The following is a 26,653-nucleotide window of genomic DNA, read 5'->3' as shown; positions in this document are numbered from 1 at the left end:
TAAAGATATATTTATTTAATTATTTTATCTGAAAGGCAAATTTACAGAAAGAGAAGGGAAAACAAAGAGTTCTTCCATTCATTGATTCATTCCCAAAATGGCTACAAAAACTAGAGCTGGGCTGGTCCAAGGCCAGGAGTCTGAAGCTTCTTCCAGGTATCCTGTGTGGGTGTGGGGGCCCAAGAACTTGAATCAGTGTCCACTGCTTTCCCAGGTACAAATAGCAGGGAGCCAGCTAGGAAGTGGAGCAGCCAGGATTCGATCCTGCACTCCTATGGAACGTAGGCAGGGCTTTAACCCACTTTGCCATGGCACTGGCCCCAAGAGCAGTTATCTTAGTCCCCTTAGAGACCAGATAGCTTGGAGAACTCCAGATACTTGCTTTGGGAAGAGGAAGAATTCCCTGACACTAAACTTGATTGATGTTAGATTTCCAACTAGCCGTCCACCTAAGAACACAGGCTGATTCATAGAACAATCAGGAAGACTATTCTTGCTCTCAGTGTTGAGGACCAGATTCATGACCTCCATGGTCATGTGATTGCACTTGAGCATGGATTGTTCTGGAAAAGGGATTCTGTTAGAGACAGAGGGGACTGGAAGAGAACCAGGCGCCGGCCTGTTTGTTCCATCGGCTGTGACCTTGGGCCTGTTCATGCTCAACAGCAGGAGAGCTTTTCTTAGACCTGTGTGTTCTTCCACCTTTTCTGATCCATAACTTTCAGTAGTTCCCTGTTGCTCAGAAGAAATATTTAAGGTCTTCTCTCTCCTGCCTCTCTAACTCCTGATCTCCTGCCCTCTCCCAAGACAACTCCTGCCCATCCTTTGGAGCTCAACGCAAACCCCACTTGCTCCCAAAGCAGCCTCAGTGGGTCCAGTCTCCGGAGTCAGCCTGCTGAGCTCACAGGGTTTCCTTGAGGCCTAAGTGGACCTGTGTGACAGCCTGAAGGGCTCTGGGAAGATCAAGGGCAGAGTCCAGAGACTGAGCAGTGGCTTGGAGTGTGACTTGTTGGAAGGCGCAATCAGGGAGACTGAGGGCTCTCCCAGCGAGAGAGGACCTTTGTAGGAAAGTGGAAAAATCTCCCTCTCATGGGGGCCAGATGGCTCAGAGAAGCGGGTGGTTGTGGTGCCCTGGTGGGGGATCGGCCAGACTCCTCCTCCTCCTCCTCCTCTCCCTCCCCCACTCTCCTCCCCGCAGTGTGGAGCCAGCCGGTTGGACTCAAGTGGCAGGAAAAATGCACCCCCCCTTCCAAGCTGCTGCACATCTGTGCCCAGACAAAGGCAGCTATTAATCCTGGCCTTTGTGTGAGTGTTTGGGTGTTGAATTCCACTTGGCTGTGCGCTTCTGCAAGGGGAGATTGGAGGGGATTTATGGACAACAAAAGGAGTCTACCGAGGGGACTGGTGGGGGGGAGCCTAGCTCAGAGACCCCAGTGCATTCACTCTGAGCCTGCTGAGGGCTCCTGGGAGCCCAGCTTCAGCCAGAGCTGAGCAGGGGGCCCCCAAATTCCCAGGGTCTGAGTCATAGAACAAGGCCACTCCCCGAAAGGAAAACACCAGCTTCCCCCTGGGGCTGAAGCCTGCCTGCAGCTCCAGATGCGACCTAGGCGCTGCTCCTTTCATACTGGGGGCAGCCAATGCCCAGGGGAGTCCCAGGGAGAGAGGGAGGAGGAGGTAGGTGCTGGGGAGAAGGCAAGGCCGGGGAGTGAGTCCAGCTAGGGCATCAGCTGTCAGCTATCCGCACTGGGGCTGTGGGGCTTGGGTTCTCAGTTCTTGGGTGCCTGGTCAGCCAAGGAATACCATCTACATCAGTTCCCCAGATGGAGTCATGGTGTGTGTGTGTGTGTGTGTGTTATGTATGGGGTGTGGTGTGTATGTGAATATGGTATGGCAGTTGTATGTAAGGTGTGTGTGTGGTATGCAGTATGTTTTGGGGTGTGGTGTATGCTTCTGTGATGTGGCGTGGGGGGGTGAGGTGTGTATGGTGTATAGTATGTGGTATAGTGTGTATGTGGTGTGGGATGTATATTGTGTGTGCTGTGTATGTTTGATGTGGGATGTATGGGGTGTGTGGTATGTGGTGTAGTGTGTGTATGGTGCCTGATGTGTGCTGTGGTATTTGATATGTGGTGTGGTATGTGTGTGGCATGGTGTTGATATGTGGTATGGTGTGGTTGTGTGTGGTGTGTACTGTGTGGTGTGGTATATATGTATGTGTGTGGTGTGGTATATATGTATATATATACACATACATATGGTCAGACTGCTCAAGATAAAGCCAAAAGCCATCAGAGGGAGGTGATGGGTCACATGGTCGTTCTATGCTTGTGATAAAACTAGGAACTCCGAGGGCCCGGCGTGATAGCATAGTGGCTAAAGTCCTCTCCTTGCATGCCCGGGATCCCATAGGGGCGCTGGTTCTAATCCCAACAGCCCCACTTCCCATCCAGCTCCCTGCTTGTAGCCTGGGAAAGCAGTCGAGGACGGCCCAAAGCCTTGGGTTCCTGCACCCGCATGGGATGCCTGGAAGAAGCTCCTGGCTCCTGGCTTCAGGTCGGCTCAGGACCAGCCATGGTGGTCACTTGGGGAGTGAATCATTGGATGGATCTTCCTCTCTGTCTCTCCTCCTCTCTGTGAATCTGACTTTGCAATAAAAATAAATAAATAAATCTTAAAAAAAAAAAAAAAAACTAGAAACTTCGAGCACCAGGGTGACACCTGATCTTACTAGGGAGGACATCTGGAGCATCTTGTCTGCTCTCTCTCTCTTTAAGCTTTTTCTTTTTAAAGAATTTTTTATTTTTATTTGAAAGGCAGAGTTACAGAGAGGGAAGGAGAGAGGGGGACAGAAAGAGAAACAGATCTTCCATCTGCTGGTTCACTTCCCAAATGACCATAACAGCCAGAGCTGGGTCCATCCAAACCCAGGAGCCAGGAGCTTCTTCCAGGTCTCCCACCAGGGTGCAGGGACTCAAGCCCCTGGCCATTCTCTGCTGCTTTCCAGGCACATTAGAAGGGAACTGGATCGGTACAAGAGTAGCCTTGAACCAGCATGCACACAGATACAATGGCAGTGCCAGGCCAGACCCGACCTGCTACACCATGGCGCCCACCCCTTATCTGCTCTTTTGTTCCTAATAATACATTTAATTTTGATGATGTTTACATAGTCATACCTGCTCTTCCAGGGACTTCCCCTTTTCCCATTGTTCCAGGTACATGACTCAACCACCTGTCGGTGCGTCTGCCTCCTCACATCAGCACATCCATGAGCGTTTTGTCCCTTCCCTGCCCCAGTTCACTCTGGAGTGGAAGAGCAGATGGACTAATCCACTCACTCCTACCTCTCTCAGTCCGCAGAGGTGATGCCCAGGCAGGCCCAGCTGTCCTCCTCTCCCTTTCTGATCACCCGGAATCCCAGGTGCCCAGCCTGGTGGTGGGCTGCCCTCCCTGTGGGACATTGTGCAGGACCAGGTCCTGCCCCACTCCTGGATGGGGATATATACAGGACCTGAAAGTTGTTCCTGTTCCTGACTTGGCATGAGGCTTCTGTGCTCTTGGGGGTGAGATCCTCTGTTCCAGGCAGCAGCCCAGCCCGGCTTCGTTGGGCAGCTGCCCCTCAGGGCTGCTTGTGAGGGACGTGGAGGTGTATGAAGGATGTGAGAGGCTCTGTGGGGGTAGCTGATTGACAGACCCCAAGTGCAGAGCAAGGCCAAAGGCCCTGGGCGCATCTGTCCCCAGTGGCCTGCAGCTTGTGCGAGGAGGGGTCCTGGAAAGGCAAGGGAGTTTGGTGGTGGCAGCAGGGGGTATAAAGCAGGAAGGCAGCATGAGCTTATGTGTGTGAGAGGAGGAGATGGGAAACCACAGACAACAGGAAGTTCTCATGGCGAAGGAAGAAAGCAAGCAGCAGGCTTTGGATGCGGCCCAGTGTCCACGCACCACAAGACTTGCCCTTGTCCTGCAACCTTGCAGGGGGTAGTCACAGCCCTCCCCCGTCTTAGGGGACTCTCCCCTACCCTGTGCCAGGGGCTGACAATGTCCAGGAACACTGTGTTGACGAAGTCCAGGGAGGGATTTTATGAGGCGCACGCCCAGGAAGTCCCCGACCCAAGCAACATCACAACGGGATAAGAAGGAGGAACAGTGCATCCGCGCCCAAGCTCATAAAACTCCCTTGCGCATGCACACTGGGCTCTTGGCCCTTGGCCTGCCAGGTGTGTTCTCATTGCACCTGGCTGGCTTGTCTGCCTCGCAGCTGAGATCGCTATGCCACGGGAAGACATGGCCCTATGCTCCAGCTCTCTTAGGCAGCACCTGGTGTGGCCAAGTGAATGCCGAAAGGGCTGGCCTTGAAGCTCTGTTCACGTGGCCTCCCAGGTGAGGGACTCGGAGTCAGCCTCCAGGACATCCCTTCTAGAGATCGTGGCCCTGAGGTGTGGCTTCCCCACCAGCGGGCTGCTGCAGTGGGCGTGCCAGAGGATGCTTCACTTCACTAAAGCTCACACAAAGTTACCACCCTGTGTTGTTATTGTCCCATTGTACAGCTGTGCAGACTGAGGCAGTGGGGTTGAGGCCTGCCCCAGGGTCCCATGGCTAAACAGAGCTGGATCCTCTTCCTGTCCACCCAGACACTGAAATCCTACTCTTCTCCAGCTCCGGTCGCTTCGCCCTTCATAAAGAAGTCCGGCCAGTCGCGGGGAAAGGGACGCTGTGAGCCCCCGTGCCACTGTGAGCCCCGTGCCGCTGTGAGCCCCCGTGCCGCTGTGAGCCCCGTGCCGCTGTGAGCCCCCGTGCCGCTGCACGATCAGAGGCAAGCTGCAGAAAGTGAGAGCAGAGCAGCGGGGCTCATCCGGGGCTTCCCTGGCTCCAACACACAGGCCACTGCTCTTAGCAGAGAGCAGATTAGCACACTTTGCTCTGGAAGGCAAATCTTTGATGTAAGAAGAGGTGTTTTGTTTTGTTTTTCTTTTGGCAAACATGTAGAGGAAACCTAGGAAATACTCAGGGGTGATGACTGCTAAAACTTGCTATTTGTTCCTGCAAACTCTTTCTTCTCTCTTTTTTTTAACAGGATAATTTGGTTCTTCCTTTTTTTTTAAAGCAGTATTTTTTTTTCTCAAGATTCATTTTTCATTTATTTGAAAGAGTTATAGAGAGAGGAAAGAAAAGATCTTGCTTGCTCCCCAAATGGCCAGGAGCTCCGTCCAGGTCTCCCACGTGGGGGGCTACAGCCCCGGTCCTCGGGCCAGTTTCACTACCTTCCCCGAGGCGTCCACAGGGCGCTCCGTCAGAAGCAGAGCGGCAGGGACTCAAATTATAGGTAATAGGGGATGCTGGTGTCTCAGGCATGGCCCAACCCGTTACACCACAAAGTCAGCCTCTGTGTGTATATGTCTTTACAGGAATCTAATGAAGTTCTCATTTTTGGAAAATTGTTTTTTTCACTCAGTTGTGACCCTGAACATGTTTCCTACATTTATTTTCCATACATTTGCCTACCATATCCTATGCAAGGGCTTCATGGTGTTCTATGACCACACCATAATCAATTGAACTTATCTTCTAATGTTATGTGATTAAGAACTGCCAGGAGCCATGTTGTGGCACAGTGGAGTAAGCTGCCACCTGCAACCCAGGCATCCTATATGGCAGCCAGTTTGAGACCCAGCTGCTCCATGAGGATTTTCCCTGCTCGTGACAGCAGCATCTCATCTCAGAGCACCGGTTGCAGTCTCTGTTACTGTCGGATCACGCTCCCTGTTAATGAGCTTGGGAAGGAGGTAGGAGATGGCCCAAGTGCCTGAGCCCCTGTTATGCATGTGACAGACCTGGATGGAGTCCCAGGCTCCTGGCTTTGGCCTGGCTGTTGCAAGCCATTGTGGAGTGAACCAGCAAATAGGAGCGTGTTCTTTCTCTCTCTCTAACTCTGCCTTTCAAACAAATGCATTTTTTTAAATAAAAAGAATGTACAGTTTTTTTAAAAAAAAAGATTTATTTATGTTTATTGGAAAGGCATATATACAGAGAGGAAGATCTTCCTTCTGCTGATTCACTCCCCATGCAGTCTCAATGGCCAGAACTACGCTGATCTAAAACCAGGAGCCAGGAGCTTCTTCCGGGTCTCCCATGTGGGTGCAGGGTCCCAAGGCCTTAGGCTGTCCTCGACTGCTTTCCCAGGCCACAAGCAGAGAGCTGAATGGGAAGTGGGGGGGCCGACTGGATTAGAACTACTTCCATATGGGATCCCGGGGAGTTCAAGGTGAAGACTTTAGCCGCTAGGCTACCACACCGGGCCCCAAGAATGTGCAGTTTTGATTCCTGATGCGAAGAACAACTCTAGTTCAATCTCAGCATGTTCTCATGTAGCATCCGAATATAAAACTGAGCGTGCATTGCAGGAGTGGCCACGCGCGCTGCCCTCCAGAAGGGCTGTAGCCGTTCATTCTCAACAAACACAGACCCAAACGCGCTGTTGTTAAAAATTGTTTCCTTAGGAAAGGCAAGGTTGACAATTTGATACATGAAATGGTATCTTGTTATTGTTTTATTTAGCATTTCTTTAATTATTAATCAAGGTCAATAGGTTTTCATGTATCTTTTAGCCATTTTTATTTCACCTTTTTAGATTGCTTATTCATGACCCCTCTGTATTTTCCTGTTGACTATTCTTTTCAACACAATTGTCTTGTTTTAGGTGAGATTTTAGAGTCACTTGGAAGACTTTTTAAAACAGCCACAGAGAGAGGAAGGGAGGGAAGGAGAGGGGAGAGAGAGTGGTGGAGGGAGAGAGAAAGGAAGAAAGGGAAAATGAAAAAGAGCGAGATAAAAGGGGAGAAGGAAGAAAGGAAGGTGGGGTGGGTGTTGCGGGTGCAGTGGGGCAGGCTGCTCCCTGGGGTGCCGTCACACCGGATCACAGTGCCTGGCTTGAATGCTGTCTGCTCCGGCTAATGCGGCTCAAGTATTTGTAGGAGATGCAGATGGAGTTGGTGCCTCCTGGCTTCATTCTGACCCAGCGTTGGCTGTTGTGGCTGGGGAGTGAACCAGCGGACGAAAGAGCTCTCTCTCTCTCTCTCTCTCTCATTCTCCCCTCCTCCTCAATCTCTGTCGCTTTGCCTTTCAAGTAGGTGAAAAAGAATGTGGGCAGATAGACTCCCATCTATAGGAGAACAAGGAAGCATTTATACGCATCCCAGAGTGAATATTCGGTGGGGTTGGACACTGGGGTTTTTAGCAGCTTGGTGTGCATCTGGTCTGCAGCAGGGCTGAGAAACCCTGAGGCAGATCAGAGTTCTCCCACTGTCTGACCTAAATGCTGTCACTGCAGCATCTTCCCTCATGTCTCTGAGGCCCAGTTTTCTGCCATGAAAAATGGGCAGCAGGACTGGGGAGCCACACTGCACTGCTCCCCAGTCCTGCCCGTCTCATGAGAATCCAGAGTCTGAGGAAGGCGGGAGAGGCCGGTGCTGTGGTCAGGTGTGCTGCCAGGGGCAGTGGGAGCCAAGTGAGAGCTTACTCAGGCTTTCCCGTGGTGGTGGTAGCTCTAAGCCGAGGGCCACAAACAAAGGTCTCGTGGCATGCTTGCCTCTGCCCTGCACGCACCCTCCACAGCACAGTAATCCTGCCCTCCTCAGGGCCCTGGGGTGCAGGGTGGTGTCTTGTCTGAGGTCTTTACCCCCTCTAGGATGCCAGCATGAACGAGAGGAGGGGTCGGGGCCCAAGGAACCAAGTCCTTCTTGGAGGAACCTGGCCTGGTGGAGGGATCCCTGAGGGTACAGGGCCACTCCCACGGTTATTCATCCTCTTTGGGGTTCAGGGCAGTCTCTCTTCAGCTTCTTGGAGCTCATTCCTGTGGAAGGAGCTGCTCTCGTTCTTCCCCTCAGGGCAGGCAGCAGCCCCACCTGGGGGGCAGGATGGGAGGAAAGGGAAGGTCCCTGGGACACCCCCGGGCTGAGGCTCAGTGTCACTGCAGAACAAGGGCTGCGAGGACAGCCAGTGAGGAGCCTCCTGCTGATCACAACCAGGGTTCCAGGTCGCTGGGCACCCAAGGGTGAGCCTGCAGCTGCAGCTGTTCCTCTGTGAATGGACACAGCTCACGCTGACAGCCAAGGTTGCCGAGTGGACAAGCCCAGTACATGGCACACTGCGAGTCCTTGGAAAATGCCAGGATGCTCGGTGGAGGCTCCTCCCTGCCCTTCACCTCTTTGGTCAGGGTCAAGAGCTCCAAGACTGACCCTGCGTGCTGCCTCTTCTGGGGCCTCTGAGATGACCCCACTAGCTTGGGGTGCAGGAGATGGCCCCTGGCATAGCAGTTTCCCAGCCTCCCTCACTGAGTGGCGCCTCCGCTTGAAGCAGCCTCCTCCATCCTTGCTCAAGCACCTCAATCCCAGACCCCCATCCGCTTTCTCTGCAAACTGGGTCTACACCTCCTCCCACCCAAAGCTGTCAAGCTTGGCTGGGAGATGGTGTTTGAGGAATTCTGTTGTGAATTTAATTCTGATTCAGCAATTGCTTGATTTAGAAGACCATGCCTCATCTCCCATTACTTTACCAAGCCTACTCACAGAAGCCTATTGTTACGCCATTTTACAGGTGAGGAAAGTCAGACTTGCTCAACGGGACTTGCCCAAAGTCCTGAACCTGAGAGAGCAGCCTGGGGTCCTGCCACACCGTGCTCCGGGGCTTGGGCGGTGTGTCAGAGCCGGCTGTCTTGCCCTGTGCTTGGAGCTTCCCCTCTAGTGGATGTCTGTTCCCTGGGTTCACTCTGCCCCTCATTCATGCTTCCCAGTCCCACCCTGCCTCCTCTGGGTGTTTTCTGGGTACCTTTTCTCCTTTAATAAAAATTAGTAAGAGTTACAGAAAGAGCAAGAGCTGTTTCCCTCCCTAAATGGCTGCATTAGCCAAGGATGGGCAGCATCCAGGCCTGGAATTCCGTTGAGTCTCCCTTGTGGATATAGGGCACAAGTGTTCCAGCCATGCTCTGCTGCTTTCCCAGGTGCCTTAGCAGGGAGCTGCATCAGGAGTGGAGCAGCCAAGACTCCAACCCATATTCATAGGGATGCCAGTGATGCAGACGGTGGCTTAGCCAGCTGTGCCACAATGCCAGCTCCATTTTCTCTTTTAACATAAGTGTCGTGGGTGGAGCATTTGTCTTTGCATCATAGTCATCTTTGAATACACAATGTTTTGAACATTGTAAGTGCATACATTATTTTTCTAATTTGAAAGTGAAATTATAGAAAAAATTGGAAAGCAAAAAGTAAAAAACAAACAGCACCTATTAACTCACCACCTAGAGAACACCATTGATAATGTTTTGATAGATTTCCTTTTAGTCTTTTATTATTTTAGGAAATGAATATGTATCTTAATTAAATTAGGCATTTACAATATTTGCTTTTTTTTAGAAAAAAATTATTTGAAAGGCAGAGTAACAGAAGTAAGGAGAGCTTTCAACCACTGGTTCACTCCCTAGTAGCTGGGGATGGGCCGGGCTGAGCCCAGAACTCCACGGGGGTCTCCCAGGTGGGTGGCAGGGGCTCAAGGCCTTGGTACACCATCTACTGCCTTCCCAGGAATGCCCAGCAAAGAGTCGCGTTGGGAAGGACTGGTATTCCAAGAGGCCATGCCAGTGTTCCAAACAGTGGTCCCACCTGCTGGGTCACAATGGCTGGTGCCAACACCTGCTTTTACATCATGAGCAATTGCTCATTTCACTACAAATCATTTGAAAGTGGGATTTCAAACTATCTGGTTATTTGAGGGAACAGTTCTTATCTACTGGTTCGCCACTCATAAAATCACAGCGACAGGGTATGGCGACACAATCCAAGTCTCTCGTAGGAGTGGCAGGAATGCAGGCAGTCGGTCCGTATCGCGTGCAGTCTCCCAGGGTCTGCACTGGCAGGAGCCAGAGCCAGGGCCCAGACGTGAGCACTGTGATAAGGCACGCGGTGTGTGCGCTGGTGGCGTGATCTCCAGGCCAAAGGCTGGCCCCTGCACTGCTGGGTGGCTGTTCGGTGTTCTGCTCTGCCGCTGTGTTCCTGCTTGAAACCACTCCCACACCGTTGCTCATTTCAGGCCTCTCGTTGTTCCCATGGGAGAACTTTGGGACAAAGAGAAGAAATCCTTATAAGGCTCTTGACACAGCACAATTGCCTCCTTCCAAATCCCAGCCAGGAGATGGGATTGAGGGACCCAAACCTCTCCCCTCTTTGTGGTCTGGACCCTCCTGTGTGAACCATTTGCTGCAAATGGAGGTGAGGGCAGTGTGACTCAAAAGTTGCTGGCTGTGAAAATGGACTTTCGGGAAGAGACATTCTATGCAGAACCAACAGTTGTCTCTGTTTAAATGCCGTAATTTATTTGAAAGGCAGAGTTATATAGAGAGAGGACAAAACGAGAGAAAAAGATTTTCCATTGACTGATTCACTCCTCAAATGGCTGCAGTGGCTGCAGCTGGGCCAGTGTGAAGCCAGGAGCTTCTTCTGGGTCTCCCACGTGGGGACAGAGGTTCAAGTACTTTGGGATATCCTCTGCTGCTTTCCCAAGCATATTAGGAGAGAGCTTGATTGCAAGTGGAACACCAGGGAATCGAACCATTGCCTACATGGGATGCTGGCACCAGAGGCCACAGTTTTATCTGTTTTGCCAGTTTCCTCCTTTCAATAGTTCTTAGCTCACGTTGGCCATTAGATGAAACTTCCCTGTCACTAGGTTATCAGAGGAGACTTGGGGCCTCAGAGAATGGTCTACATTAAAGAGTTATGCATGTGTTTAATTTTATTGTGGTTATTATGTTAGAATAAAGAGTATTCTGGAAAAACAGACAAAATGTCCCAGCCACACCTGAGAAGCAATTTCTTCCTAGGAAATGAAAACTGCTACGAGTGAGCCATCAGAATCTTCGCAGGTCCTCCTCCCCACCCTGGCCCCGACCCCTTGGGTGGGCTGTGGTAGTCTCTAGAAATGCCACCCCTGGCAGTGCCCTGTGTGGGCGCTGGGAGCCACCCAGAGGCCAGCGGCAGCCGCGTCAAGAGCGCTTTTCCAACTCTATTGTAAACAGTTTGGGACTGAGTCTAAACAGAAGCTAAGTGGATCGATTCTTTGAGGAAATCTGTGTCCGTTTCCAAGCGCTGGTGTTAGCCTGGGAAAGCCCGTTTGTGTTACCGAAGCCGGGGACTGCCTGCAGGAGTTAATTCTGTCTCCTACGTGCTACTCGGCAGGGCACTCTGCAACCGGAAGGCACAAAGAGGAGCTGGCAGGCTCCCCCAAGGAGCTCCGTGGACCCAGCAGAGGTTCTGGAACCCCAGTCCACGTGAGAGCCGCCGAGATAGGGGACGCAGAGGGTTGAGGGCAGGGGCGGTATGGCGTCTTGTTGGCGCGGTCCCAGCACCCCGGGGTTTGGAGTACCCCAAGATTGGCAGTCCCATCGCGTCCCGGGTGCCACGGCTGTCAGTGGTCCCAAGAATCACACTTCGAAGAGCACTGGCCCAGGATCAGAGGCACTTGACGGGCAGGGACGTCCCCCGGCACCCCGGCCCGCCCAGACAAGGCCGGGCAGCGGCAGGCAACTCGGGCGCTCCGGTTGGCTGGGCGGCAGCGCAGCGCTGGAAGACCCGTCGGTTCCACAGTCATGGGGCGGTCCCAGTCCCCATTGCACCGGGAAGCGGTAGAGAATGCGGCGCGCATCTCTGGGTGCATCTGGGACTGCGAGGCCTGCCCCTAATTCAGGGAGCGGGGCTGGAGCTTCCCGCTGCTACCCTGGAAACTTGGCACCTGAGTCTCTCCCCAACCCGGCCCCATAGCCACATTCTGCTGGACATCCCGAGGGCTTCCCAGCCCGGGTACCAGGGCACAGGTGGCTCTGTAGCCCCTTTCTCTGCTTTGGCCTGCACAGCCCCTCCTCATCTCTGGTGACCTTAACCAGCTCACTCCACCCTGCTGGCCAGGGCTCCTTCTGTAAAGCAACTGCGATGGAAAGGGTGATTGGTCTCTGAGGTCCCAGGGGATTTGGAATTGCCACCATGGACCTGAAAGTGGCAGTAGGTGGAACATAACCCAGTGCAGTGGGAGCCGGTGCATGGGCCAGCGGGTGAGATGCCTCTCGGTGGCCCACATCCCCATCACGGTGCTTGGGATGGAATCTGGGCTTTGGGCCCGGCTCCGACTTGCTGCTAGGGCAGAGTTTCAAGCAACAGCAGGTGATGGCTCCAGTACCTGGGTTCCTGCCACCCAAAGGTGAGGCCTGGGGTGAGCTCTGGGCTCCCAGATTCAACTTGGCCCAGCCTGGGCTGTGGCAGACATTTGGAGATTGGACCAGTGGATGAGAGCTCTCTTGCTTCCTCTCTCATATAAATACTTTTTTAAGTGAGGGAGAGGGGGAAAAAAGGCAATGTGGAGGAAAGGGAAGTAGGGGCGGCGGGAGGGCACTGGCTGCTTCTGCCAGCCTTGTCACTCAGACCTGGCTGTAAGAGCCCCAAGTGCTTCCACCATGGAGGGCCCCCAGTGCGAGTCTCCTCGCTGTTGGGTGTGTGGGTTTATAGAAATTTGTTTGCCAGAGGATAAAGGAAGGAGCAGGAAAGAACGTGCAGGCTCAACCGGAAAAGCCAGCTGAGCAGGAGCTGGCACAGCCACAGCTGGACCTCACGCCGCAGGCGACAGCCTGGCGGCAGTAGCTCCATTCGCTGCTCGCTGCCCCACCCCACAACCTCTTCCCTGCCACATGTGCCTGCTGGACTCCACTCAGCAAGTCCTGTTCAGGGAAGTGACTGTCGCTGGGCTCCAAGCTCCTGAGCAGAAAGTCTAGCCACTTTTAGCTCTAGGCCCTGATGGAAGTACTTCCAGGGCTGTGCAAATGGCACTGTTTGCAACTGGAATCTTTTCTGTGTGTGGACTCAGTGTTCCAAGATGCTGCTGCTTCATTTGAGAGGTTGGGTGGCAGCTTGCAACAGGTTAACCTGACAGCTTTTATGTCCTTGCCAGCCCACCCCTGTCTGCTTCGGCCCCATGGGGAACTCCCACAGGCTGTCCAGATGATTCAGAGCCATATTAGAGCAGGCTCCCAGGAGGCTTAAGGATCCAGGTAGGAGTTAAATAACTGATAGGGGCAAGGTTGGGGCCTGAAAGCAGTCTTGGGGCACCTTTTTTCCAAAACTCTAGAACAAGAGAATCTTGAAACTTGTTTGGAGATGAATGCTGATCCCTGCACCGATCTGTGACCACTAAGTAGGGGTGCTGTGATAGGAGGGGCTTGAGCAGGTGCACACCTCTGGACCAATAACTGGGGCCTGGACCACTGCTGGCTTTGGTGAAGTGGAGGCAGCCCAACCGTCCGCTCCAAAAGGATCACCTTAGCCTGGCAAGCAAAGGCCTGCTGGGGGCCTTGCCTTGTAGTAATGACTGTAGGATACAAAGACCTTCACTCCCCAGACTGACTGAGCCCGTGCAGTTTTCAGACTGAGACTCATCAGTCAGACTTGAGGGAGCTGGGACCAGGCAGGACCAAAGGGGAGGCCATGTGGAAATTTGATCTGTTCAGCAGAGTGTCCAAAGTGCCTTCTGGGTTGTGCTGTGCACCGGACATGTGGTTTCTTTCTTTCTTTCTTTCTTTCTTTCTTTCTTTCTTTCTTTCTTTCTTTCTTTCTTTCTTTCTTTCTTTCCTTTCTTCCTTTCTTTCTTTCTTTCTTTCTTTCTTTCTTTCTTTCTTTCTTTCTTTCTTTCTAGATTTATTTATTTATGTTGGAAAGTCAAATTTACAGAGAAGGAGAGACAGAGAGAAAAATCTTCCATCTTTCAGGTGGCTGCAAAAGAGCTGATCCGATCCAAACCCAAGAACCAGGAGCTTCTTCTGGGTCTCCCACACAGATATAGGGTACCAAGGCTTTGAGCCATTCCTGATTGCTTTCCAAGGCTATAAGCAGGGAGCTGGAAGGGAAGTGGAGCCGCCGGGATTAGAACCAGTGCCCATATGGTATCCCAGCATATGCAAGGCCAGGACTTTAGCCACTAGGCTACCATGCTGGGCCCCAGGACACGTGGTCTTGAAAGCATTTCATTTGCCATTCAGGAGAGCCAGGCAGCTTGATCTCTGGAATCATCAGGTAGAGTATTTGCACCTGATTCCTGTGGTCACCTGGTGGTGTGTGGCTGGCTCCTAGTGCTCCTGCAGGATTCCTGTCTTTAAACTGTGAGCAAGTGCCTGGTGGATGAAAGTCAGACAGCAGCCCTGAGCATGAGGAGGGGGCAGGGCAGGGCAGGGCAGCTGCGTTGCTCATCTCTCTCCTTGGATGCCCTCCGAGTCTCTGCTCAGACGCCAGGGAGTGAGAGTGGCTGCTGCACCTACAGGCTTTCTCAAGCTCACCAGCCTCGGGCAGGTGGAAGGAGGCCAGGTGAGGCTGCAAGGCCTCAGTCCTTGGCTGACTGAGCTCCTCTCTGGCAGCCCCAGGACCTGTCCCTCATAGGCCCACACCGACGTCCACAGCCTTCCATGTCCCCAAGGCTATCATCCTCCTTATTATCTCCACTCCTGGGAGGGGTGGGGTAGGGGTGGCCTCTGCCTCCCAACTGGCAAAATCCTCTTCTGTTTTGAGCCCTCACAGCCAGGGGGTCTGGAAAGCAGAGAATGACCTTGGGCCACGTGGGCAGCCTCAGTGTTCTCACCTGTAGGATGGAGTTAATAGCAGTAGGTGCCAGGGGACAGGAGGGTGGTGACCACAGTACAGGCATGTGAAGCTGGAACCAGATCCTTTGGGTTCCAGTCTGGTGTGCCTTGGGCATAGGGCACTCTGCCTCATCTGCATGGCAGAGTGACAGGAGAACAAATGCCCCTGCTGCCTGAGACTGTTGCAGGAGAGCCCGTGCTGGGAGGGCACCTTCCTCAGGGCCTGTACCAGCTGAGCTCCACTGCTATTGCAGCACCGCCGGCACTGTGCCCAAGGACTGAGAACCCAGCAGATCCTCGACTGCCTCCCCCTCCATCAGGCCTCCTGGAGTCGCCTGAGCCTCAGGTGGGGCCACAGCAGGAGCTGGACATGTCTTTGTTGATTCCTGTAGTCAAAAAGCTGCCAAGCCACTGCCTCTGCGTTTTTCTTACCTCCTCTCTCTGTGTCTTCCTCACAGCCCCCATTTCCTTGGGTGACTGATGAAAACTATAAACTCCAGCCAATATTGATGCTGTGTTACCCACAATTCCAGAGCTTCCTGGAAGCCAGAGTGAGGAGCATCCCCCATCAGAGGGTGCACATCCTGTCTCCTGTGTGGCTTTCACCCCTAAAGCCCGAGGTCTAATCCCCCTCAGCTCCCCTCAGCACTGGGGCGTCCCTCCCCTCCCCTCCCCCTCTTCCCTCTCCGGCCCCCTGGCTCCATGCCCACTCCAAGCCGCAACCCTTGGCGAGGCATTGAATGCAGCACCTGTTCAGCATTTGAGGGCTAAAAAAGAAAAAGGAAAAAAAAAAAAAAAAAAGCAAAGCAGACTCAACTTTTAAAAAAATCAGACAAAAGGAGTCATCCTCGTGCCAAGTGCCATAACTCACAGGGCTCTCATTTGCCGCGTGGGACTGCACACTATTTATGGTCGAGAGGCCCTGGATGCACCCTGAGTGTGGCGGGCCAGGAGCTGCCCAAACTCTGCCAGTGGCTGTGCCTCCGAGGGAGGAGGAGAAGGCCAGGCAGCATGCAGGCTCCACAGCTTGCAGAGGGTGGGGTGGGGGATTTCGTTATCGTTCACAGGTCAGGTGACCCCACCCCCAATGCTTCGTGCAGTTTCGGGGTTTTAGTACATGTTTCTCAGAAGGTGAACACTTCAAGCAGCCTCTGTGTGTTTGGGACCAGTTGTGTGATTGGAAGTGGGCTGTTGGCCCATGTGTTCATACACTGGTTCTGGGCTTACAAGGTGCTCTTTTTTTTTCTTCTTTTTTTTTTATTGGAAAGGCAGATTTTTACAGAGAGGAGGAGAGAAAGAAAGATCTTCCATCCACTGATTCACTCCCTAAATGACCACAACGGCTGGAGCTGGGCTGATCTGAGGCCAAAAGCGAGGAGTTTCTTCCGGGTCTCCCCTATGGGTGCAGGGTCCCAAGGCTTTGGGCCGTCCTTCACTGTTTTCCCAGGCCGCCAGCAGGGAGCTGGATGAGAAGTGGAGCAGCTGAGAAACAAACCGGTGCCCATATGGGTTGCTGTACTTGGAGGTACATTAGCCAGTTGAGCCATCATGCCGACCCCCTCAAGGTACCCTTTTCCTAGGAGATACTTTAGGCACTTGGGGGGCACTATCATGAATAAAGGCGATACAGATGCATGCTTTTATGAAGTGACCATGAAATACACTCAGGAACATAGGCTGGATGGTTGTGTGAGCTGCCAGGGGTCCACACCGTGATCAGGAGAGGCTTTCCTGAGCAGAAGCCTGAAAGAACAACGAGAGTAGGGGCTTTGGGAAGGGGGGAGGCGGGGTGGGGGTGGTCTCAGGGCGGAGGTGGCCAACCTTAGTGGAGTTGGGACAGCCTGCCAAGGATGATGATCCATGGCCAGTTCCCACTGCCGGGGCCTTCTGGATGGCAAGGTTGCGGATTGTCCCTGTGCTCCTAGGCTGCACCATTAGAGGGAATGTTAGGGGAAAGCGGGCGGAGACCACAAATGAATCCAGAATGTGAAACATTCTACAGAACAACTGGCCTCATCTCTCCCCACAAAAAGTGAATGTCATGAAAAAGAAAAGGGGCGGAAAATAGGCTAGAGCAACAGGCAATCGGAGCATATACACCATGAGCAGACCCTTGCCTGAGTAGGTAAACTACAAAACAGCTAGTCCCGGCCTTCAGGTGGGGCATGGGTTGCTCACAATCACAGGATTGCGAACAGCTGAACTGGTCATCGTGCAATCAGATCCCGCCTCAGGCCGGCACACTGAGGGCTCTGAAAATCCGCCAGCCAGGCGAGACCCACAGAGGTCATCCGTGAGACCTCGGTATCCTAAATAACAAGACCCAACGCGGACAGCCAGCTTCCGTGCCCAAGAGCCACGCTGAGCACTGACCAGGAGCGCTGTGGCCTGAAGGTTTGCGTTCTCTTCACGTGTACTCACTAAATTCAGTCTCAACAGGTGATGGGAGTATGCGTTAAGGCCCTGGGAGGTGAAGAGGTCAGAGGGCAGGCCCACGGGAAGGGCCGGAGAGCAGCGGGTGAGGAGGCAGCGCTGGTGCGAGCGTCCAGAACCGTGAGTAGCTCATTTTTGTATGTGTCTGAATTACGCGGTGTGCAGTGTTGTGTAGCAGGTGCCCAGCCAGGCGGAAGTAAGGAGTTCTTGCCTCCATTCTCGGGCAGTTGTGGTCATCTGCCCTTTAATTTCTTTCCCCCTTGCAGACTAGTTCATGCTCTCAGAACCAGGCGGTGGCAGAGCCAGGGTTCAAACACCGGCAGCCTCCTTCCTGCTCTCCCAGGAGCACACACCAGACAGCTGGGAGTTACGAGGCCTCAGAGGAGGAAGCCCGGCACCGCGTCTTTGTTCCCACCAAGCCTTGGCTTAAAATGATTGTTGAAAATTAAAGCTGCTGCCCTTCCGTTCTCTGTCCGTGGGAGGCACACTGCAAGACCATGACCGTGGCAGTGTGGCCTTCGACGGAAGTGCCTGGGAGGACCCTGTCCACAGAGGTCTGCCCGGCAGGTCGCCAGCACCCCATGCAGCCGGGAGGGCAGGGCCGGCAAGCGCTGGCCTGAGGCTGATTGTGGGAACGGCAGCTGCTGCTGGTCAGACACACCTGTGTTTTCCTCCCCTGAATGCGTCCTTTCCGCAGGTGTCCGGTGACACCGGGCCACGGAGGCCCGCGTGCCTCGCAGATGGCAGGTTCTAACCACAAACTCCAGCAAAACCTGCGCTGGGAAAGAAGCATCCAGATTTCACTGAGTAAAGCTTTGCTGGGCCGCTGAGTCAGGAGTTTTCTCTGCAAACATTGACTGGGCCAACAGATTGTAAATTACTGGGGAGTTATAACATGGCAGCTGGCCTCTGGGCAGCGGCTAGGGCAGGGCACCTGCCGGGACTGGAAAGAGGCAGGCAGTGGAGGGGACGGTGCCTACTGGGCGGCGGGGTGGGGGAGTACTGAGATGAAGGTTAGGGGCCCCTTCCCTGCGCCAAGGAATACCACTGTGTTCCGACGAGGGATAGAATGCTAGTCCAAGCCGTGCCGGGATCCTGGGCCAAGAAATGACTCCCTCTAATGTCTCAGTTTCCCCAGGACAGCTGGGCACGAAATGGCGCCAACTGGAAACCTTCATGGAAAGCGTGGCCTGGACAGCCCAGGGCTCTCTTCCCATGTTGGGAAATACTAATTTCAGGATCGTGTCTCCTCTGTTGCACTGAGGGGGGTCCCTGGATTGTGTGGCTTGGCTCTTGGCTCAAGTCCTATTGGCCTTGTGGTCTTGGGCCATGATGGGACCTTGGCCTCAGAAGCCCAGGGGTCAGGAGCAACTTCCTGCACTGGCTTTGGCCCACACCTGGGAATAGGATTTTGGAGAGTGGCACAGGTGACATGGGCTGACATCAGCAGGGAGCAGGAAGTGGCGGGGTGCAGGAAGTGGCGGGGAGCGTGCTCTGGCCCCCATGTGGACCCACTGTGCTCCAGGAAAGGGCAGGGGTCTCAGGCTCAGGCTCGGGTCCCAAGGATGAATCACTTGCATGCCTCTGGCCACACTCCAGCCAGCTCAGGAACCACATGGGCATCTCGCCTGGTTCCTGTGACCTCCTCATAGGGGTCCCCTGAGGAATGCTTAGCCCAGGTCCTAGGTCTGGGAGTGTCTATTGTTGTGAGTTGATGACTAATTCTATCCCAAAAATGAATTGGAGGCAGACTTGTAGCTCAGGGATCTTTATTCATAGGCCAGCGGACTGTCCTATACCTCTGCAAGTGGAAGAGGGGAACAGCCCCGAATGGCTGCTGTCAGAAGTTTTTAAGCTCACACTGGCATGAAAAACTAATCAACTAAGTTACTATTGGCACAGGCACCAAAAACTATCCAGTGAACTAGGCTGACACTGACGCAGTGTGATGTAAGGGGACCGGTCAGGAATTCCTGTCTTCTCACACTCTTTCCTCCCAGGGTTGCTCTGGGAGTCTTATCAGATGCGTGGGAACCCCCCAACCTCTGCACTGGCCAACTGGCTGGTAAAGGAGGTGATAAAGACACAAAAGACCCATGTCTTGGCCAGGGCTGTCACGGGCAACTTTGTAGCTGAGTTCTAATCTGAGGGTAAGGGGAAGGTCGACCATCTGCAATCCCACTGCCAGCCAGCACTAGGAGAAACTGCAAGACTGTGATTATGTTCCTGTGTCTCTGTTATCTCTGTCATTCTCTGGGAGGCCTGTGTCAAACAGGATGTGACTTTCAGAGGCTCTGCCAGACAAAAGTAAGGCCCCATCCTGGAATGAGACATTTTCTTGAGCTATACATACTCTCACCCTGGCAAGGAACTCTTCTAGAACTTGAGGTCATTGCAAGGGTCAAGTTATAGACAAGTCAGTATTTCAGGGAGTCCAGCTTGACTGACCTCACCATTTTTCTGTTGCCTGGTTTGCCACATTGCTGCAGAGTTGTGGTGCCTTTTAGCCAGGAGGTGCTGGTGACGTGGGCCGTAGACCTGTACCCCAGCTCATGCCTCGCCTCACACTTACCTGCAGCTTGCACAAGGCAGGGTTTGGAACCGAAAGAAACAGAGCTAAGTGACATTTGGTACAAGGCAGACCTGCTGGGGCTGTTGTTGGCGTGTGGGAGGAGGTGTCAGGGAGGTGCCTCAGAGCTTAGGAGAATGGAGTCAGTTTGGAATAGTTGGGGAGAAAGTCTGGACTGGGCTGGAGGTGGGGCTCAGCTACTTTCTGGAAGGATCTTGGCCCCTTCCACAGAGAAATTTCTGCATAACCTGGTGAGGAAACCAATGAAGTGTGAGTGGGCCAAGTTGGGGGTGCTGTGCTGGGGGCCAGAGATGCAAGACCGTGCCTGAAGGGGAAGGAGGAGAGCTGATCACCAGGAAGCAGGGTGATCTTGTCCTCCCCCAGACTCACCCCAGTACTGTGCCCTGTGTGACAGGGTTCCAGCTCTGTGAGCCTGGGGCTCCTCCTGGACAGAATGGGGATAGGTCTGGGTTACTGCTCTCCCGGGTTCCCAGAAAGATTAAAGCAGAAAATGTTCCCAACCCGCCTTCGGTGGCATTCTTCATGAGCTCCTGCCAGTTTTGTGAGAAGTGTTGCATGGCCAGAGAGGCTCCTAAATGCTGGGCGGCAGGGGCCAGGGTGGTGGGGAGAAGCGCCAGGTAAAGGGTGTTGCTGACGGGGCAGGAAGGCAGTGGAGGGGGGTGGTGGTGGAGGGGGCAGCCGGCCTGCAGGGGGCGCCCGGTAACCAGGCAGTGTGGCCTGGCAGGAACCCCGGGCACCCAGGAGGCGGATCCCAGCAGCAGGTCCCTGGGCGGAGAAGTGTCAGTTCGGGCCAGATGGCTGTTAACAGTGGGGAAACGCCCTGCCACGCGGCGCTCCGGAAGGAGGGACATAGGGACGACCAGAGAAGAGAGGAACTGGGTATTCAGCGGGGAGAACAGCCAGGGGGTTCCGGGAAGTGGAAGGGGGACATGGACTGGCTCTGCCTGGCAGGCCAGCAGGACACAGCAGGGTATGTGGCCACAGGCTTCCGTGGAGGGCTGTCGGACGGGGTGCTGGGCTCCAGAAAGGCAAGAAGGAGGCTCTCCATAAACAGCATTGATCAGATGTTTTTAAAATCTTGAACAAACATAAATTTAGGTGCCAACGCAGTGGTGTTGCAAGCTAATTTTCTACCTATGGTGCCGGCATCCTAAGGAGGCGCTGGATTCTGTCCGGGCTGCTTGACTTGTGATCAAGTTCCCTGTTAATGTACCTGGGAAAGCAGCAGAGGATGGCCCAAAGCCTTGGGATGCTGCACCCACATGGGTGTAGGTTCCTGGATTCAGATCAGCCCAGATCCAGCCATTTGGGGAGTTAACCAGCAGATGGAAGATCTCTATCTCTGTGTCTCTCCTTCTAGGTGTAAAACTCTGCCTTTCAATAAAAAATTTTGTTAAGAATGTAGATAAATTTATTTGAAAGGCAGAGACAATGAGAGGGGCAGATCTCCCATCCACTGAGTCACTCCTCAAATGTCCATAACGGCTGGGAGGGGCCAGCCAGGAGCCAGGAATTCCATCCAGGTCTTCCATCCAGCAAGGGCACTCTGTTGGGCCACCCTCTGCTGTTTTCCCAGGCCCCTGGCAGGGAGCTGGATTGAAGTGAAGCAGCTGAATGCTATGCTGAGGGTGGAAACTTAGCTCAGTCCTCCAGGACTTGAGCCATCACCTGTGCATTAGCAGCACTCTGGAAGTGGAAGCAGAGCTGGGACTTGAACCCAGGCACTGAGATAAGGGATGTGGGCGTCTAAGTGACACACTGTTACACCTAAGTCTGCTCCGATTAAAAAAACTTTTGTTAACATGTAATGCTTTCATATTTTTATGCAGTAGTATATTTTAACACATGCATATAACATGAAATGATCCCCCAGCTATAGGCGATGGTCTAGGTTGCATTGTGCCTATGCAAGTGTTCTACTGCTGGGAAAAAGCAGTTAATAGCTGGCAGGCATCCTGAACCTGGTTAATGCCAAATTTGTGTTAACTATACCAGGGTGCCAGCATAGTTGCCTATTCAGTTCTCTGTGGGGAATTGTGGAATTGCCACTGTGAGACTGCCATACCAGCTGGTTTGTTCGAGGGCTGGGGGTGGTGATGGACATGACCAGGAAACTCACTAACACTTATTTGGCATTGGGGTTGGGAACAGGTCGGGCTGGTCCAGGCTATAGCACCCATAAGTGCACCCAAGAATTGGGTATGGAGAGGGCCAGATCATCTACCAGCACACACAAAGGCCGACACTGGGGGTCAGACTGTGCCGGGTAAGGGCCTAGCACCCACTGGTAAATGTGAGATCTGGGTCTAGGAGTGGGTCTGGGTGGCGGAACTTCCTTCAAAGGCTGTCACTTCTGCTGGTGAGCATGTGAGTCAGGGTTAGATGTTGGTCAGGCCGGGCAGGGCTGCTTCACTTGTCTGCAGGTTTGTGGGTTGGCTCTGGGGCGCGTGACAGGCCGGGGGGCTGGGCCAGGCAGAACCGGGCAAAAACCATAGCACATTGTCATGCATGGGAGCCAGGATGGGGTGTGGGACTTGCCTGGCTAAGCTAGGCAACCGCAACTGCCAGTTTACATAAAATTCAGGGAGAGGGGCAGGCAGGGCAGGGCTAGGCTACAGCATCCACCAGTGGGAGTTGGGACAGAGGGCAGGCCAGTCCAGGCTGCAGCATCTGATGGCAAAGGCCAAGCCGGGGGATAGGCTATTCTGAACTTGATCAGAGCAACCACTGGCATGTACAAGATCTGTGTCTGGAAGTGAGCCTGGCTGGGGAGCTAAAGGGATGACCCTGCTGGGTTGTGGTGTCCACTGGTGAGCAGGAAGGCCAGAATGGGAGACTGGGCTGGACATGACTGCAGCATCCCTCAACATGAGTGTGAACTGGATCTGGGGTGTGCCAGACTGGCCAGCACCTGCTGGTGCTTGCAAGAGCCTGAGTAAGCATAGGACAGGCTGGGCTAGGTCTTTGTACCCATTGAGCCATGCAAGAGCTGGGTCTGGGAGTGGGCCAAGCAGGGCTGGGCTGTAGCAACCAACAGTAAAAGCCAGAATGGGTGTGGGCTGGTTGGGCAAGACCACTGTACCTGCCAGGACAGGAGATGTGCCAAGTCAGGATGGCCCAAGAACCCACAGGTGTGCACAAGATCTGTAACCAGAAAGTAACCTGATAGAGGAGCTTCGGAAACTCCTATGTCAGCATGCAGTCCTTGCAGGTGAGCGCAAGAATCAAGGCTGGGAGCAGCCCACACCAGATTATGGTACCTGCCAACATACTTATGGGTTAGGTCTGGGGGCAGGCCAGGCTGGGCCAGTTCATAGCACCCACTGGCAGATGTGACAACCAGGACAGGGTGCAGGACAGGCCAGGTTGGGCCACAACACCAATGAATTCACATTAGGGCTAGAACTGGAGCTACCTGGGCTGGGCTAGACTGTAGCACTCACCAACATGAGTTGGAACTAGGGGCAGGCCAGGCCGAATCAGGCTATAAGCACATGCTGGTGAATGCCAAGAGGAGGCAAACCATGCCAGACTGGTATATTACCCTCCAGTACATGTGAGACTTGAGATGGGGCAAGCCCAGTAGGGATCATACAGGGCTTCCCCTGCTGGGGCACTGCTCCTGCTGGTGAGCGTGAGAGATAGGAATGGGGGCAGACCAGGCTGGGCAGGGCTACAAGGCTCATTGGCCTGCATGTGAGCTGGGTTAGGGGGAGAGCAAGACTGGGCTAAGTGATCATATCCACTGGTGTGGGGCTGGTTGGCTTTGTTGCAGCATTGGCTATCAGGTGTTGGGACTGGGGGCAAGTCCTGTCAGGCTACACTGTAGAACCACCTGGAAAATGCAAGATCTGGGGCTGGGGATGTGCCCAGTAGGGAAATGGTAGGCACTTCTCAGATGGGCTGCAGCTCCCACTGGTGAGCATGAGAACCAGGGCTAGGGGTGAGCCTGACTAGATAGGCGGTGGCATCTGCCAACATGAGTATGAGTTAGATAGTGGGGTTGGTTGGGCTGAGCTAGACTCCAACACCTACCAAGGTGTACAAGGACCAAATGGGATGTGGGACATACTGGACCAGCCTGCTGCACATACTGGCGTACACAGGAACCAGGGCTGGGGGTGGGCTTAGTGTGTTGGGGGTCACTCCGACTGGGCTGCAGTTTCCACTGGTGTGTGTGAGGGCTGAGTATATGTGGTGGGCAGTGTTAGGCTGGACTGCAGCATCCATTGGTTTGCATATGAGATGAGACTGGGGACAGAAATGACCAGGTGACTGCAGTCACCAGTGTGTGTGTGTAGGCTGATGTGATGGACTGAGTCAGGCCTCACACTGGCTGATACACACAGGAATCAGCTTGGGGTCAACTCTGGTGAGGTTTCTTTAGGGAACCCTCACTCCCAGCTCAATTGCTGGACTCAGAACTCCAACCATGGTAAACATCACAGGATTTGTGGTCTGATCGTGGAGTGCATGTGTCAGAACTGGGTCTCCACAGTTGCTGAGGCCTGCACAGTGGACGGCATGCTCAGATGCTCATGGGGGACATGACAGCCAGTTTATTGAGGCCTGCAGAGGACATCTTGTATCATGGAGACAGAACAAATTGGTCATCTCAAACAGTTAAGCTGTGACAGGGAGTATCTGGGCAAATCGAAACTCTAAGGTGGACTATGTTGGCAAGTAGACCTTAGAAGGATTTCCTCAACTTTGGAGCAATGAAATCAACAGCATCTCAGAACTATCAAACCACTTTAGCAGTATCCTCAGAACATGCTCCACATTGGACACCCTGGGATGACATCGGATGCCCATCCCCCATTCCTGGGTCAGACTGATGTGGTTGGGCTGCTGAGATGCCCTCTTGCTTACTCCCGTTTTCCCCAGATACAGGCAGTAAAAATGGGATTGGAGGCAGTTGTCTCATCAATTTTTTCCCATTCCTTGACCCTCTCCACTCCAATCCATGGTCCACATGGGTGTGCATTCTTCTCAACTATGTAAATATCAAAAGTAAAGTGAATTATTTTTTAAGAAAAACATGAAATGATCAAACCAGGCAACTGGCATTTCCATTTCCCCTTCTTTGGAACTCAGCAGTTCCTCTCCTCCAGTTCTTCCTGCAGTGTGTAATAGTTGTGTATCACAATCACCTACAGTACTAAGGAAAACTATTTACTTGTACATTTTGCTATCTCTATCCTCCCTGCTCCCATCCTCCCCAGGCTATTGTAATCATTATTCTAACTATAAATCAACGTTTTTTTTGTTTTGTCTTTACATATCATAGAGAGCATGTGATATTTATTTCTCTGTGCCTGGATTTGTTTCACTTTATAATAATCTCTACTTGTTTCTTTTGTTCTAAATGTCAGGATTTTGTGAAGACAGACACACATAGACAGAGAGGTCTTCTATCTGTGGTTCGTTCCCCCAAAGCCTGCAACAGCTGCCTCCAGGTGTGCGTTAGCAGGATGCTAGAATTGGAAGCAGCTCCTTGACTCAAACCCTGACAGTGCATGAGGCCAGTGTCCCAAGTGGCAGCTTACCCATAGTGCCCAACACTCCACTCTTTCTCCACATCCATGTCAGCATTTGTTGGTTTATCATCTTAAAAAAAAAAAGCTTTACTTATTTGAAAGGCAGAGGTGGAAAGAGAGGGAATCCTTCTTCCACTGGTTTATTCCCCAGGGACTGGCAAAAGTCAGGGGTAAACCAGGCTGAAGTCAGGAGCCGGTTACTCCATCTGGTCTCCCATGTGGATGGCAGAAGGCCCACTACCTTCCCAGGATCGTTAACAGGGAGCTGGATCAGGCACGAGTAGCTGTGCTTGAAGCTGTACTCTGATGGTGATGCCACTGTCGCAGCGTTGGCTTAATCCATCTTGTTAACAGGCATCCTTGTGTGGTTCTGGGACACGATGAGGCGCCCATATGGGATCGCAGCATATACAAGGTGACGAGTTAGCCACTGAGCCATTATGCCAGGCTCTTAAAATTATTTTTTCTTCTTTTTTTAAAGATTGACTTATTTTGAGAGAATTACACAGAGCAGGACAGACATCCCCAGATGACCAAAACAGGACTGGGTCAGGCTGAAGCCAGGAGGTTCATGGGTCTCCCACATGCGGTGTATGGGCCCAAGCATTGGGCTATCTTCTGCTTCTTTCCCAGGTATTTTAACAGGCAGCTGGGTCAGAAGTGGAGCAGCTGGGACATGGCCTAGTGCCCATGTTGGTTGCCAGCATTCCAGGTGGTATTATTTGCTATGCCACAATGCCAACTCGTTCCCATTTCTTATTTCTTTTAATTTATATAATTGGATAGATATTACATTTTTACAGTACGTATTTAGAAGCATAGGCATTCCACCCTTCCTTTGCTCCTTCCCTATTTCCCCCTTATTATTTTTTCCCAAATTATTATAATAGCATATTCATCTACCTCACACTAACAAGCTTAACCTTCCAATATTTAAAGATGTCATGACATAACAAATAGAGGATAAACATATATTACATGTAATGAAAATAAACTAAGATGAAAATTTGTTATTGGTGGTAATGGTAATCTTAGATTACATTTTTGTGTGTGTGCTTGGTAAATTGTCACAAATCGGGGGGAACAGGATATTTGCTTTTGGAGACTGGCTTATTTCACTAAGCATAATGATTTCCAGCAGGGTCTATTTTGTTGCAAACAAAATTTCATTCCTTTTTATGGGAGAATAGTATTTCATGCTATGTATGTACTGCATTTTGTTTATCCAGTCATCAGTCAATGGGCATTTGGGTTGGTTCCATTTCTTTTTTTTTTTTTTTTTTTTATATATTTATTATTTAACTTCAGTAATTACATTGTATTATGTGACACAATTACATAGATACTTGGGTTCTCCCCACCCCTCCCCAAACCCTCCCACCATGGTGGATTCCTCCACCTTGTTGCATAACCACAGCTCAAGTTCAGTTG

At 52.6% G+C, this 26,653-nt stretch overlaps 1 protein-coding gene across 2 annotated transcripts in view; it reads left to right on the top strand.

Annotated features, from left to right (window-relative positions):
• Positions 1–26,653, top strand: part of SERTAD2 (SERTA domain containing 2) — a 204,826-nt gene that overhangs the window by 135,628 nt on the left and 42,545 nt on the right. Inside the window, exon 2 of one of the 2 annotated variants that reach the window (XR_009245968.1) lies at positions 17,090–17,212. The exons of the other annotated variant lie outside the window; for it this stretch is intronic. The gene's annotated coding sequence lies outside the window, so the exon portion shown is untranslated. The remainder of the gene's footprint in view (positions 1–17,089; positions 17,213–26,653) is intronic. 2 annotated transcript variants of the gene reach the window in all.

The sequence above is a fragment of the Ochotona princeps genome, chromosome 8 (assembly GCF_030435755.1).
Source record: "Ochotona princeps isolate mOchPri1 chromosome 8, mOchPri1.hap1, whole genome shotgun sequence".
Lineage (NCBI taxonomy): Eukaryota > Metazoa > Chordata > Mammalia > Lagomorpha > Ochotonidae > Ochotona > Ochotona princeps.
The sequence above is the reverse complement of the archived record's forward strand: the minus strand, read 5'-3'. Positions and strand labels throughout refer to the sequence as shown.